At 32.5% G+C, this 12,639-nt stretch overlaps 1 pseudogene; it reads right to left on the bottom strand.

Annotated features, from left to right (window-relative positions):
* Window positions 1–8,008: 8,008 nt before the first annotated feature.
* On the bottom strand, window positions 8,009–11,895 carry LOC132047718 (LRR receptor-like serine/threonine-protein kinase FLS2; annotated as a pseudogene).
* Between the last annotated feature and the right edge of the window lie 744 nt (window positions 11,896–12,639).

Below are 12,639 nucleotides of genomic sequence, written 5' to 3'. Positions count from 1 at the left end.
CGAAGTAACAAAATTTGGGGAAGATAAAGATGAGAGGTGGGGTCATTGAAGGTGGACTGGAAAGCCGAATTTGACTCGCAAAACTAGACCCGACAATTTAATGTTCAAGCCTAGGCCTACTTTCCCTAAAGACTTTCCCCCTTTTTTTATTCCCCTACTTCTCTTTGTTCTTTTCCTTGTTTATGTTATTTATTTTTTTCACAATAGAAGTATATTCAGATATTCATTTATTAAGTGCATTTAATTTTTCTTACAATTACTTATTTTTTCTTAATAGATCTGATTCGTTTAAATCTTGTACAAAATTTTATAATTATTAAGATGTAATTTACCTAAAATTTTCTGTTAATATGATATTTTATTTATTAGTTTTGTATCAATTTCACGATCAGATGCTTTTATAGTTTACCTCAACCTTTATCTACCTGTATAGTGCTATATATATTAGAAAAAAATACTTGCATTATAAGATATGATTAAAATACTGCTATATTATTATAAGTGTAGATAATGTAATCATTCATTGATTTAGTGAACTCACGCCACTACTTTATTTTTCGGATACAGGAATAGACACTGAGGACGAGAGCATTGTTAGACATTCCGCAAACTTTTATCCAAATATAATTGCCGACTTCGATTTATTTTGTTGAATGAAAATATCTTTCAAATTATATGCATTAGCTTTTTCTAGCTCAATTCCATTTATAGAAAAAGTTGTCACCAAAAACAAGTTGAAAAACCAACAAGTATTTCTTTTTACGGAAAAGGGTCAAATATACCCTTGTACTATCATAAAAAGGTCAAATATATCTCTCGTTATACTTTGGGTCCAAATATACTCCTGCTGTTATACTTTAGGTCCAAAATATATCCTTTCTCCATTAAAGTTGTCGAAGGTGGACATGCAATCCTACGTGACACTGCCATTTGATGAGGTGGATGCCACGTGGCATGCCACCTCATCACCCCTAACTCATTTTACCCTTTCCCTCTAAAATTTCCTTCCCCTCCACGGGGGCCGGAGCCAACTGTAACCGAGGGGGTTCGGATGGCAGAAAATTATAATATATATTGAAGGTTAAAATTATTTTTCTATGTATATATAGTAAGTGTTAAACATCGCTTCTTCGTATTTTGGAACCTCTCGAAAATCGCTCTCGCCACTTCAATCTACCATAATTGCCAACACAAGAAGCTTGTCTCAGCAGTAGATAAACATAAAGTCGCTAACTTTTCAATAAAACTATAATACAAAATAAAATAAAAACAAATCCTAAGTTCAACGAGTTAGTCCTTTAATAACATCGAGAGGAATAAAACACTGTAAATTGCATTCGTACATTCGTCTCAATCACTAACTACTCAACTCAAGAAAAAACCACCAACCAAATTGCTTATATAATCAACTAAAAGGGCCAAATATACCCTTGTACTATCGGAAAAGGGTCAAATATGCTTTTCTAGTTATCTTTGGATCAAATATCTATTATATCTTTGGTCCAAATTATCTCTATCATTATCTTTTAGCGACAAATATACCCTTCATTTTAATGGAGGAACACGTGTCATGGTCCTATTGGCCTATTTTAAATTATCTCTTAATTAATTAAAACCCAACCTATAACTCATATCCAATTAAAAGACCCATAAAATTCAAGTTCAAAGCTTCTTCAATTGCTGCTTCTGCAATCCTTTTTCCGACAGTAGTAGTATTGTCCAATGGTTGTGTTTACAAATGAGGAACGAAGAATCAACTACGGGTGTTATAGATTTGCGTTGGTTTTGTAAACAAACGATTTTGATTTTTTTAAGAAATGGATGCGGTACGTTTTTATGCAGTCTTTGTGCGTAATGCAAGTGTTTTAGGACAATTACTAGTGAGTGTTTTTGGAAAGTATATGTGCTTACCCTTGAAAAATAAAAGAAGAATAGAATTAGGCACGAAAGACTATTCATTCTGTCATTGTTTTGGTTTTCTCTTCTTTGGACCAAGGGAAATTTTCATCCACAGTCATCCAGTTGGAGGTCCATTGTGCAAACCAATACTATTATTTTAACTTGCGTCCACGAAGATGCTTTGTGTTGAAGAAGAAGAAAAAGAAGGAGAAGAAGCAGCCATTGAAAGAGAAGAAGCAAATTAATTTTTCAGTGACAGAGAGAAAGCAGCCATTGAAGAAGCTTGACTCAAATATTTCGGGTATGGGTTTTTTAATTAAGAGTTAATTTAAAATAGGCCAATAGAATGATGACATGTGTCCCTCCGTTAAAATGAGGGTTATAGTTGTGCCAAAGTATAATGGGAGGGAGTATATTTGGACCCAAAATTTAACGGCGGGGTATATTTGGACCCAAAGTATAACGAGGAATATATTTGGCCCTGTTTTGTATAATCAATAATTAATAGTTTACAGTAACAATGTCAAAGACAATAATAACCCAATTTCAAAAAGAAAAAGAAAAAAAGATAACCCATTAAGAGAATTGAAATGGAGCCTTACGGGTATTGAGAAAAGAATTGGAGAATTTGGGGTTTAGAAACTTAGTAGAAGGAGGCAACGATGGTGGGAGGAAAAAAAAATTAAGTCCCAATTGATGGTAATGATGGTGGCAACGATTAGGAAAGAGATTTTAGTGTGGAAGAACAAATAGAGGGAGGATAAAATGGATTAGGGATGATGAGATGGCATGCCATGTGGCGTCTACATCATCAAATGGCAGTGTCACGTAGGATTGGATGTCCAACTTTAACAACTTTAACGGAGGAGGGGTATATTTAGGCCCAAAGTATAACAGTAGGAGTATATTTGGACCCAAAGTATAACGAAGGGTATATTTGGCTCTTTTCCGTTCTTTTTATTTTATTGATTACTATAAAAAAAATATATGACAGTTTAATATTTGCGGGAAAACCTTAATTACTTGATAATAATGACAAGAAGGCGTTACTCATATGGTAAGTATCCTCTACCTCCACCTCCAACCTGATTTAAAAAGCTTGGCCAAATAGGCTAATAATAGTATTTTTTAATCCATGTTCGAAAAAATCGAATAACTTGTAACAATTCAAGTAAATCTAACAAATCTTGGAACAAAGAGCAATTTATTCACTTCTTCAACTTCCTTTGGTAGCTTCATCTCCAATTTGCTTAGCATATCTGTCCATTTAAAAATTACTCTCTCCGGATAAAATAGAGTGTTCATTTAGTCATTTGCACACCCGTAACAAAATACTAACTCCTAGGCAAAAATAGACAATTTGATTAAACTATCCTAATTAAATAGGTATTGGATTTGATCAAATAGCATTTACTATGGGCAAATCTGAAAAAATAAGGTTAATATATCTTGATTTGATAAATGAACACTCTTTTTTACCTCAAAAAAAAAAAGGCAAAGTCGACAGTGAACACTCTTTTTTATCCGGATGGAGTACTATGGAGGAATAACTTCTGGCGCTATCTGTTCCAGTAGTTATCAACTGAATGCATGGTTGAACCAAATGAAAAATCAATGTTGTGGTCTATTCCAAATGTTTCTTTTATAATTATATACAGTCCTTTTCACGGTAAAATATAGCACAGAAGATTGATAATTAAAACTAGGGGTGTACATGGATCGGGTTGGTTCGGATTTTTCAAATACCAAATCAAACCAATTGCATCGAATTTTTAAATCTATAAACTAAACCAAACCAATAAAAGTCGGGTTTTTCAACCTCGGATTTTCGGGGTTTTTTTGGGTTGCTCGGGCTTTTTGGGTTTTTTTTCGGTAAAGTCTTCTACAAAATATATAACTTGTACTTCAAATATTTCTTTAGTTCTAGTAAGATACGACTATCTAATTAAGATCTTTTTAAAAAAATAACATAAAATGTTAAATGAGAGATGACATTGTACTAAAATATTCAACAAAAAAAGCAATGAAATTGCATAAAATAAAATGATCATAATCTAAAAGTACTAAGGCATGCTATAATAAATACGGCTAATTTATAAGGCATATAGAAAATAAAAGTACTAAGTTATGCTAAAATAAGTACGGCTAATAAGTATTAATTACGTGACTAAATATTAAAGAAAAAAGTAAAATTATGTTATTTATTTTCACTCTCTAAACCAATGACAACTAAAGAATAGATATCCAACATTACTATCATTCCTAGTGTTAGAATTGAACTTTTTTTTTGTTAGCATTAGTATTGATTTGATATTTGTTGGGTTTTATTTGAGTTACTAATATCTATGGGCTATAAAACTTATTGGACTATTCAAAATTCTAATTTCAAGCTTGAAATAATATTTAAAGACAAAAAACAATGAAAAAGTTTAACAAATATTTATAAATTACATTATAAATAAATACTTTTATGTATAAAATATCTTTGAAATTTTATACTTGTAATATCGGGTTGGTTTGATTCGGTTTGACTTTTTTTTAGCTAAAATCAAACCAAACCAAGAGTGGTCGGATTTTTTCTTTTAAAATCAAACCAAACCACGAATCAGATTTTTTTCTCAGTTTGGTTCGGATTATCAGGTTGATGGGGTTTGTCGGTTTCCTTTGTCTGTTTTTTAATTAAAACACATGACATCTTGCGAGTCACCGTGAGTTGGCTTAATCTAATTTCTACTATATAGACGTCGTCAGTCACCACTAAAAAAAAAAAAAAAAAAAAAAAAAAGGTGGGCCCCAATCTTCTTTAATAGTAGAAAAATTCTAAAAAAATATATATATTTAAGGTGGGGCCCAATCTTCTATAATAGTAGGAATGAAAAAAAACAAATTTAAGGTGGGGACCACTCTTCTATAATAGTAGAGATTAAAAAAAATTAAGGCAGGGTCCGCATGGAGAATTAGGAAATAATTGCCAAAAAAAATTAAGGCAGGGGTCCGCATGGAGAATTAGGAAATAATTGCCAAAAAAAAAAAATTAAGATGGGGTCCACGTGAAGAAGTAGGAGACAATTGCTAGGAAAAAAATTAAGGTGGGTCCACGTGAAGAAGTTGGAGACAATTGCAACAGAAAAAAAAGATATTTGAATAATGATAATAAGTTCAGAAAATGGTAAAGTTACGCTTAGAGAAAATGTAAAGAAGAGAAGTTCGAGAAAAAAGAAATAACGATTTAAATTGAACACAAAAACTGTTAAAGAAGTCATAAAACTAAAAGATTTAAAGCTTATACCTTTGGGTATAAGTTTAGACACATACGTCTCACACAAATAATGAGAAATAACATCGATAAGATGAAATATAAACGGTCAAGAAACGTATACACTTATTTTCTTAAAATGATGACGTTGGTCTATACTTAAAAATTTAAGACTACAGAGATGCTGACACATGAAAGCGCTTTTCAGTGTTGTTGATTAGAAAGAGATGATGGCATGAAACTTGATAGGAGAAAGTGTATTTCAAATCTTTCAATTCGAGAACCAAACAAGGAAAGTCATATATAGGAGAAGCGGATTAAGTAAAATAATTTGTTGATATTTTCAATTACTTGAATTATAATACTTTCTGTAATAAAAATTTCATAATTATATTACTAAAAGATATTCTCTCTGTCTTAATTTAAGTGACATAATTTGACTAGGCACGAAGTTTAAAAAAGAAAGGAAAGATCTTTGAAACTTGTGATCTAAAAGAAGTTATAGATATTTGTGTAAATTTAAATCAAGTTAAATGATTTCTAAACATAAAAATATACCATTCCTTTTTAGACAGTCTAAAAAAAAGGTGGTACTATTTTTTACCTCCAACTCATGTAAAAAATAAAAAATAAAAAAAACGTGGACCCCATATTAAAAAATAAGCAATATCAAAAAAAAAAAAATGTGGACCATATTAAAAAATCAAGAATATATCGTAATTATAAAAAGTATCCATTAAGTCGATAATGGTGGATTCATTCAATTAATTTCTATACACCTGTATTTGTATTTGCAGTATTTTTGAATGACTATCCAAAAAAAGTGGCTCCCTTTGTTGGTAGATCAAAGTATTCACTTTCTCTTATTGCGTTGTTTTTCTAACGGTTTTATTGGATATTCCATCTTTTATTTTGTGCTATAGGTCCTATCAAAACTTTCTCCACATTTTTTAGGCTCATTGTCACTTATGCCCTTATTTTGTATTGCCGTTTAATTTTTGTCCCTAAAAAAAAAAAAAAAAATTTGGGGTATAAATTTATATTTCTGCATCATAATATCTCACAAGTTATGTTCCGCACCATTAAAAACTTATCGCCACTAGGCATAAAATTTAGGAAAAATAGCAGCCTATGTCTATTTGGAAAAAATATTTACCTGAAATGACTCATATTTTTTATATTACCCAAAATAACCCTTTTATACATTATTATACACTTTTATATAAGATCGACACATTATTTACAGTAAGTGTATAATGTTGTATATCGTGTGTATAAACACTATTGTAAAAAAAGTTGGCTATACGGATGTAAATTAAAAATATAACTACGTGAATATAATATTTTATGCTGGATTGTATATTATTGAAATTATTCCTAAAATTAATTGCTAAAGGCAAAAATTAAATACCAACCCATTTGAAGGACAATTCGTGCAATTTAATTTGTAATAGACAAATTCCCTTTTTTAAAACTAAACTATATAAAAGCATGAGTTGAAGAAGTGGATCGTCGACCAAGGGCAACCAAGGGCAATTTGGTCAAAGCACTTGCTATTGAATAATTCCATTAGTTAAAAGTAGAATCTTATTGTAGCTTAGTTTTAAACATATTCATACTTTCCCTATTTTGCCCCTGCTCATAAAAATTGCATCAGAACAGATGATGTCATTTCAAGTGGAAGGTATTAATTATGTTTTTGGCCACATGTTACTTTTACACTCCTTTTACTTTTCATTGTTTTATCATGGTCACATAATTCCACTTAATAAACAAATAACATTTGTGTATATGTATTAATGTTCATTTATATATATGCATCGACAGTGCAAATTTAGGTACATTTATTAGCAGTATAAAATATATATATATATATATATATATATATATATCTATCACTACCCAATACATAAATTTTGTATTCACACAACTACATACACATGTATACACTACATGTCAAAGTGTTGGGCCCATGCGCTGCACGGACATGCGCCGTCTAGTCTTTTAGATAGGTGTAACACCTGGTGCTAATAAATATTTACCTCTCAATATTGTAAGGAAATAAAAAACCCAAGTTTCTCATTTTTCTTCCTCACGATTGTCTTATGTCCAAAACTCTTGGAACCAAGCACCACAATGACCCTGATAATTCCTCATAGTTAATTCTAACATGAGCAAAAAATGGTGATTACATATGAGTATTTGTTAACACCTCTAATGTAGAGATTGATAGCGGTTTTAGACAGTGCAAAACCAACAAGTAACCTCCTTGTTTGATACAAGTTGATGGTCAAAATATTGATACCATTGCACAAATGACAAGTGATAGTGGCTGTCAGCTAACTTCTGAATAGGAGCTTTTGACATAATATGTATCCAGTAATTCATATTGCCAACATAACTCCACATTAAGGCAGTGAAATGTATAGCCTAGAATACATAGATCTCATTACAGAGCTGAAAATTGGTAGCAACCAAGTAAACAAGAGAACCAAAACCAAAAGTCCACTTCTAATGAAACAAGGGAAAACACAAAAGATAGCGTTTACTATAAATAAAAACAATTACTCGTAGGTAGCTCCATCTGAGACTATTTTTCAAAACATAATTGAGGATTAACTCTACAAGATATTGAGCAAATCATCAGCGGCCAACATTGACAAGAAACCATATTTCTGTTGTTCCCCATTCTCCCATACCAATAGTAATGTCTTCCAGAACTCTTCCACCTAATTATATAAGCAGATTAAACGCAATCTCAGAGTGTATTAAAAAATGGAGGAACAATTACTAATAGTTATATGGTACATAGTGAACATACAGCTGTTTTTTCCTGTTCTTACAAAAGGTATGTGCAAAGTACCTGATGTCATGTCGCTAGGTCGTTCAATAACAAGAAGAAAACTTTTGTTTGATCTTTTTCAGTGTTGTTACAACATCAGTCATGTTCATCCTTTCCCCTGGAATATTAGTTGTGCATTTCAAGGCTAACTCCATAATGGATGACAGATATTGCAGCTTCTGACTTAAGTTCACTTCATCTAGTGTTAGCAAGTTAGCATCTAAGATTTGATCCAACTCATGAGGAAGTAAATTATGCACGTAGCTTCTCAAATTCAAATCTCCCCCGAACATTTCATCACTAGGTTTTTTCTTGGTAAAGGTTTCTAGCAACATGATACCATAACTATAAACGTCAGACCTCGTGGATATAAGACCTTCGAAACCATACTCTAAAAAAGAAAAAAGAAAGTATGTCAAAATAAACTTTTAACGCGTTAATCCATAACATTATTATAAGCTAAATAAAGAATTCAGCTGAAGCAATGTAACCAATTGTGGCAAAGGTTGTAGTGTGAGCAATAGATTCTTCCTTAGTTAAAAGGTTTGCAATGCCAAAGTCAGTCAGGTGTCCCACCATGTCGTTGTCAAGTAACACGTTGCTAGGCTTCAGATCACAGTGAATAACAGGTAATGAGTAGCCATGATGGAGATATTCCATAGCAGATGCAACCCCGATCATGATATTCAATCTTTGCATTTTAGTTAAACAGTAATCTCGAGAATATAGCAATTTATCTAAGCTCCCATTTGGCATTTACTCTAGCACTAATGCTTTAAAATCCAACTTACAACAACTGCTAATGATCTTCGTGAGATTTCTGTGCCGAAGATTCCTCAAGATTTCACATTCTCTATCAAAGGTTTGAAATGTACCTTCAAGTTGCACATTGAAAACTTTGACAGCTACTGTCATCCCATCTGCCAATATCCCTTTGTAAACAGAACCAAAACTTCCACTACCTAGCAAGTTATTTCCATCAAAGCCCTGAGTTGCTCTTTGAAGTTCATAGTAAGAAACCCTTTGTGGTGCTACCTCAGGCAACCATTCATCTTCAGCATTGATTGTTTTACCCCAACGTCTTATCAACACGAAAATTATTGCTGAAGCAATTCCTATTACAATGATAACTGAAGAGGCAAGTACAGGCCATATCAGTCTACTTCTCGTTGAATTAGAATGATTCTCTGAATTAAACCGACAAGCTGGGACATGCTTTTGAGGGTTACCAGACAATCCTTCATTCGACATGAAAGACTGATAAGGGAGATGAACAAAAGGTCCTCCACTAGGAATTTCCCCGTGTAACCTATGAATGAGACATTAAAGGAGTCTAGCTGCTTAAGTGCCTCTAGTGACTTTGGGATTACACCAGATATTTTGTTATATGAAAGATCCAATGCTTCTAAATCTACGAGTTTCCAAAATGTCTGGGGAATAAATCCTTCAATTCTATTATGAGCCAAACATAGTTGAATCAACTTCTGTAGTCCTCCAAATGTACTTGGAATGTTGCCTGAGATTTGCTTCCAGGAAAGATCTAGAAGTATTGCATTTTCTAGTGGTAGAGAGTCATTAAAGAAATTACAAGACAAGTTCAGCTTTAAAACGTCTTTGAGGTTCCATAGACTTGAAGGTATGCTAGCAGTGAAGTTATTGGAATCAAGATAAATTTCCTTTAGAGAAGTCATATCCCCCAAGCAACTAGCAATGTTACCCCACATTTGATTTTGTGAAAGGTTTAGCATGCCCAAGTAGGGTAACTCACATAAAACAATTGGAAAAGGACCACTTATTCTATTTGCACCAAGTGAAAGATGTTGAAGCTTTTTCAACGAATTTATTGTCGGCGGGACAATTCCAATGAAGTTATTATCTTCCAGCCTCAAAGAAGATAGATTTCTCAAATTTCCAATTTCGTTTGGAAGATGGCCCTTGAGGTTACAACCTTCTGCATAAAATGTTTGAAGAGAAGAAAGATTGCCGATGGATTTTGGGAGCACTGTATTTAGGGGATTCAAAGACAATACCAAAATTCTCAAGTGTTTAGAGTTGGCCAAAGGAGTAATAAAGCTTAATTCGCTTGTGAACGAGTTAGTGTCTAAATGGAGAATTTCAAGAAATCTTAATTTTCCTAGAGATTCAAGAATTGGACCAGTAAGTTCATTTGCACGAAGGTCGAGATGGGTAAGTTTAGACAAATTTGATATGAACCAGGTAAGATACCATTAATGTTGTTTCCATCTAGAAATATTGCTTCAACATTAGGTAACCCATGGTCTATAGTGGAAGGAAGGTTGCTTGAAATGTGGTTATTTGTGAGTGAAATATATACAAGAGATGAGATATTGAAGATACCAATAGGGATCGACCCCCTAAAGTTATTCAAATACAATGCAAGGTCCTCCAACTCTTGAATGTTACCAACTTCATCTGGAATTACACCTGCAAAATTCAATAAGATTAGGATGGGCAGAAGTATGCAAAAACAGGAACTCTAAAATGACAGTGGATTAGTTATTTTCCCATACCTGTCAGTTTCTTCATTGAAAGATCAAGTATGTTAAGCATAGTCAAATTTCCAACTTCTCTTGGTAGAGGTCCTTCAATTTTGTTAGCAGTAATAATTAAAACTTGAAGGGATGACATGTTGAATATGGTTAAAGGGATTGAACCCATTAATGAATTTATTTCCATGAACAAGTACTTCAATTTATGAAGATGACCAATCTCATCAGGAATTATGCCTGTAAAGTTGTAAACCAAAAATAACAAATTAAATAATCTGAAAGAACTGATTTAATGGGGTCATGGGGGTAAACCATGAACTTTATTGTGCGCATAAACTAAATATATTTTGAGAAATTAAGTAGTACAAATCTCAATTCCTCCTTAAATAACTATCAGATAGTTTTAATAGAAATAAGCACAAGTTGTACTTCATGGTGTAACAAATTCTCATATGGTTGTTTAGGAGAGGCAAATTCAATAGTAGTTGTTTTTAGAAAAACGTTTGAAGTGTTTTCCTTTTCATGATAAGATGCCTGAATTGAAAAAGGGAAGCACGTGTTCGACAATAGATGGCATGAACCTTATCAAAAGTAAATTAAATCATCTATGTTTAGTTTGAATCTAAGAACCATAATGTTTATAAGCCACATTAAGTTAAGAGGGAGATAAGGTTAAAAAAGAAGGCACGGAATGATCTACTGTGGAAATTGCAATTCTTGCTCTACTCTGTAGTATCACTAACTCAATTTGAGTTTCAACTCCAACTAGAGAAAGATTAAAGAAAATAACGAATAGCCAAAGAATCAAAAGTTAACCAATTAACTTGAATTTGAAGATTAAATTATGTTTTTCATAGAGCTCAGTCTGAACTCGTCTCTTTTTTTAATTATCACACAAGGCAGAATCATAATTCTTTTGACTAATAATGGTGTCCATGACTAATCTGTTGAGTATATGCCACCTACCATCAACACAAATATGTGGTAATTTTTTCCATCAAAGCTTAAATAAATAGAAATAAAACACGTAGTTTTTTTGGTCATCTAAGTAATTTGGATCTCTAGTCTCTCACGGTTCATTCGTGTTGTATTTACAGCTAGGTTACCCTCTTGATGCAAGGTAGAACCATATTAACATCAACAACTCAAATAATTGTATTGTTATTTATGAGAAAAAGATAGGGTCAATTATTCATCAATCATATTACATGTATTTTGAATTGTGATCATTAGACATATCCAAAGATTTAATTGAATCTTGAAAATTCTATACAACAAATACTTTTATACATACCTGTCAGGTTATTATTTCCAAGATCAAGCACGTAAAGCATAGTTAACTCTCCAACCTCTCTCGGTAAAGGTCCTTCAAGCATGTTATCACTCATATCTAACCTTTCAAGTGATGAAATGTTGAATAAGGTTAAAGGGATTGAGCCTCTTATTTATTTCCATCCATGCGTAAATACTCGAAGTTATAAAGATGACCGATCTCATTGGGAATTGTGCCTGTCAAATTGTTAAACAGAAATATCACATGAATTAATATAAGGAGTATTTAGCAAGAGTTTAGTTTCTACACAATAATACTCATAGAAAGTCAAATCAACCATGTATATTATATTCGCAGTTACATTAGTTCGTTGTAGCAACATAAGTGAAAATCATTTTGCACTTGAAGTTTGTTTCGAATATCAAATCTTTCAACATACCAAAAATAGGCCCTGCCTGTCCTAAAGAAGCCTTGGCCCTTGGGAAAGTGTCTCGCCGGAGTTACAGGTTACAAAATTATCCCATGAAAAATGACCTGCCCAACCCGTCCAAATTGGGTTGATTATTGACCCGTCCATCAAATAATTGGTTGATATGTAGCCCAAATGACCCATGAAAAATCTTGTCAAAATATTTTCAAAAAGTCATTTGTTTTAATTCGATATGTTATATATAGCCATAATAAAGAAAAAATAGTTTTTACTAAAAATTATAAAAGACCAAACAAAGACATTAAAACTTAGTAAGAATTAGGGGGTTGGGGGTCAAGTTTTGACCCGCTTTTTAGCCCATTATAGCCCAATCCATCTCAGCCTAAGTAACTTTCAATTTTTTGCATGGATTGCCCTTCTTTTGGGGTG

Source organism: Lycium ferocissimum, chromosome 2 (genome assembly GCF_029784015.1).
Source record: "Lycium ferocissimum isolate CSIRO_LF1 chromosome 2, AGI_CSIRO_Lferr_CH_V1, whole genome shotgun sequence".
In the NCBI taxonomy this organism is placed as follows: Eukaryota; Viridiplantae; Streptophyta; class Magnoliopsida; order Solanales; family Solanaceae; genus Lycium; species Lycium ferocissimum.
The sequence above is the reverse complement of the archived record's forward strand: the minus strand, read 5'-3'. Positions and strand labels throughout refer to the sequence as shown.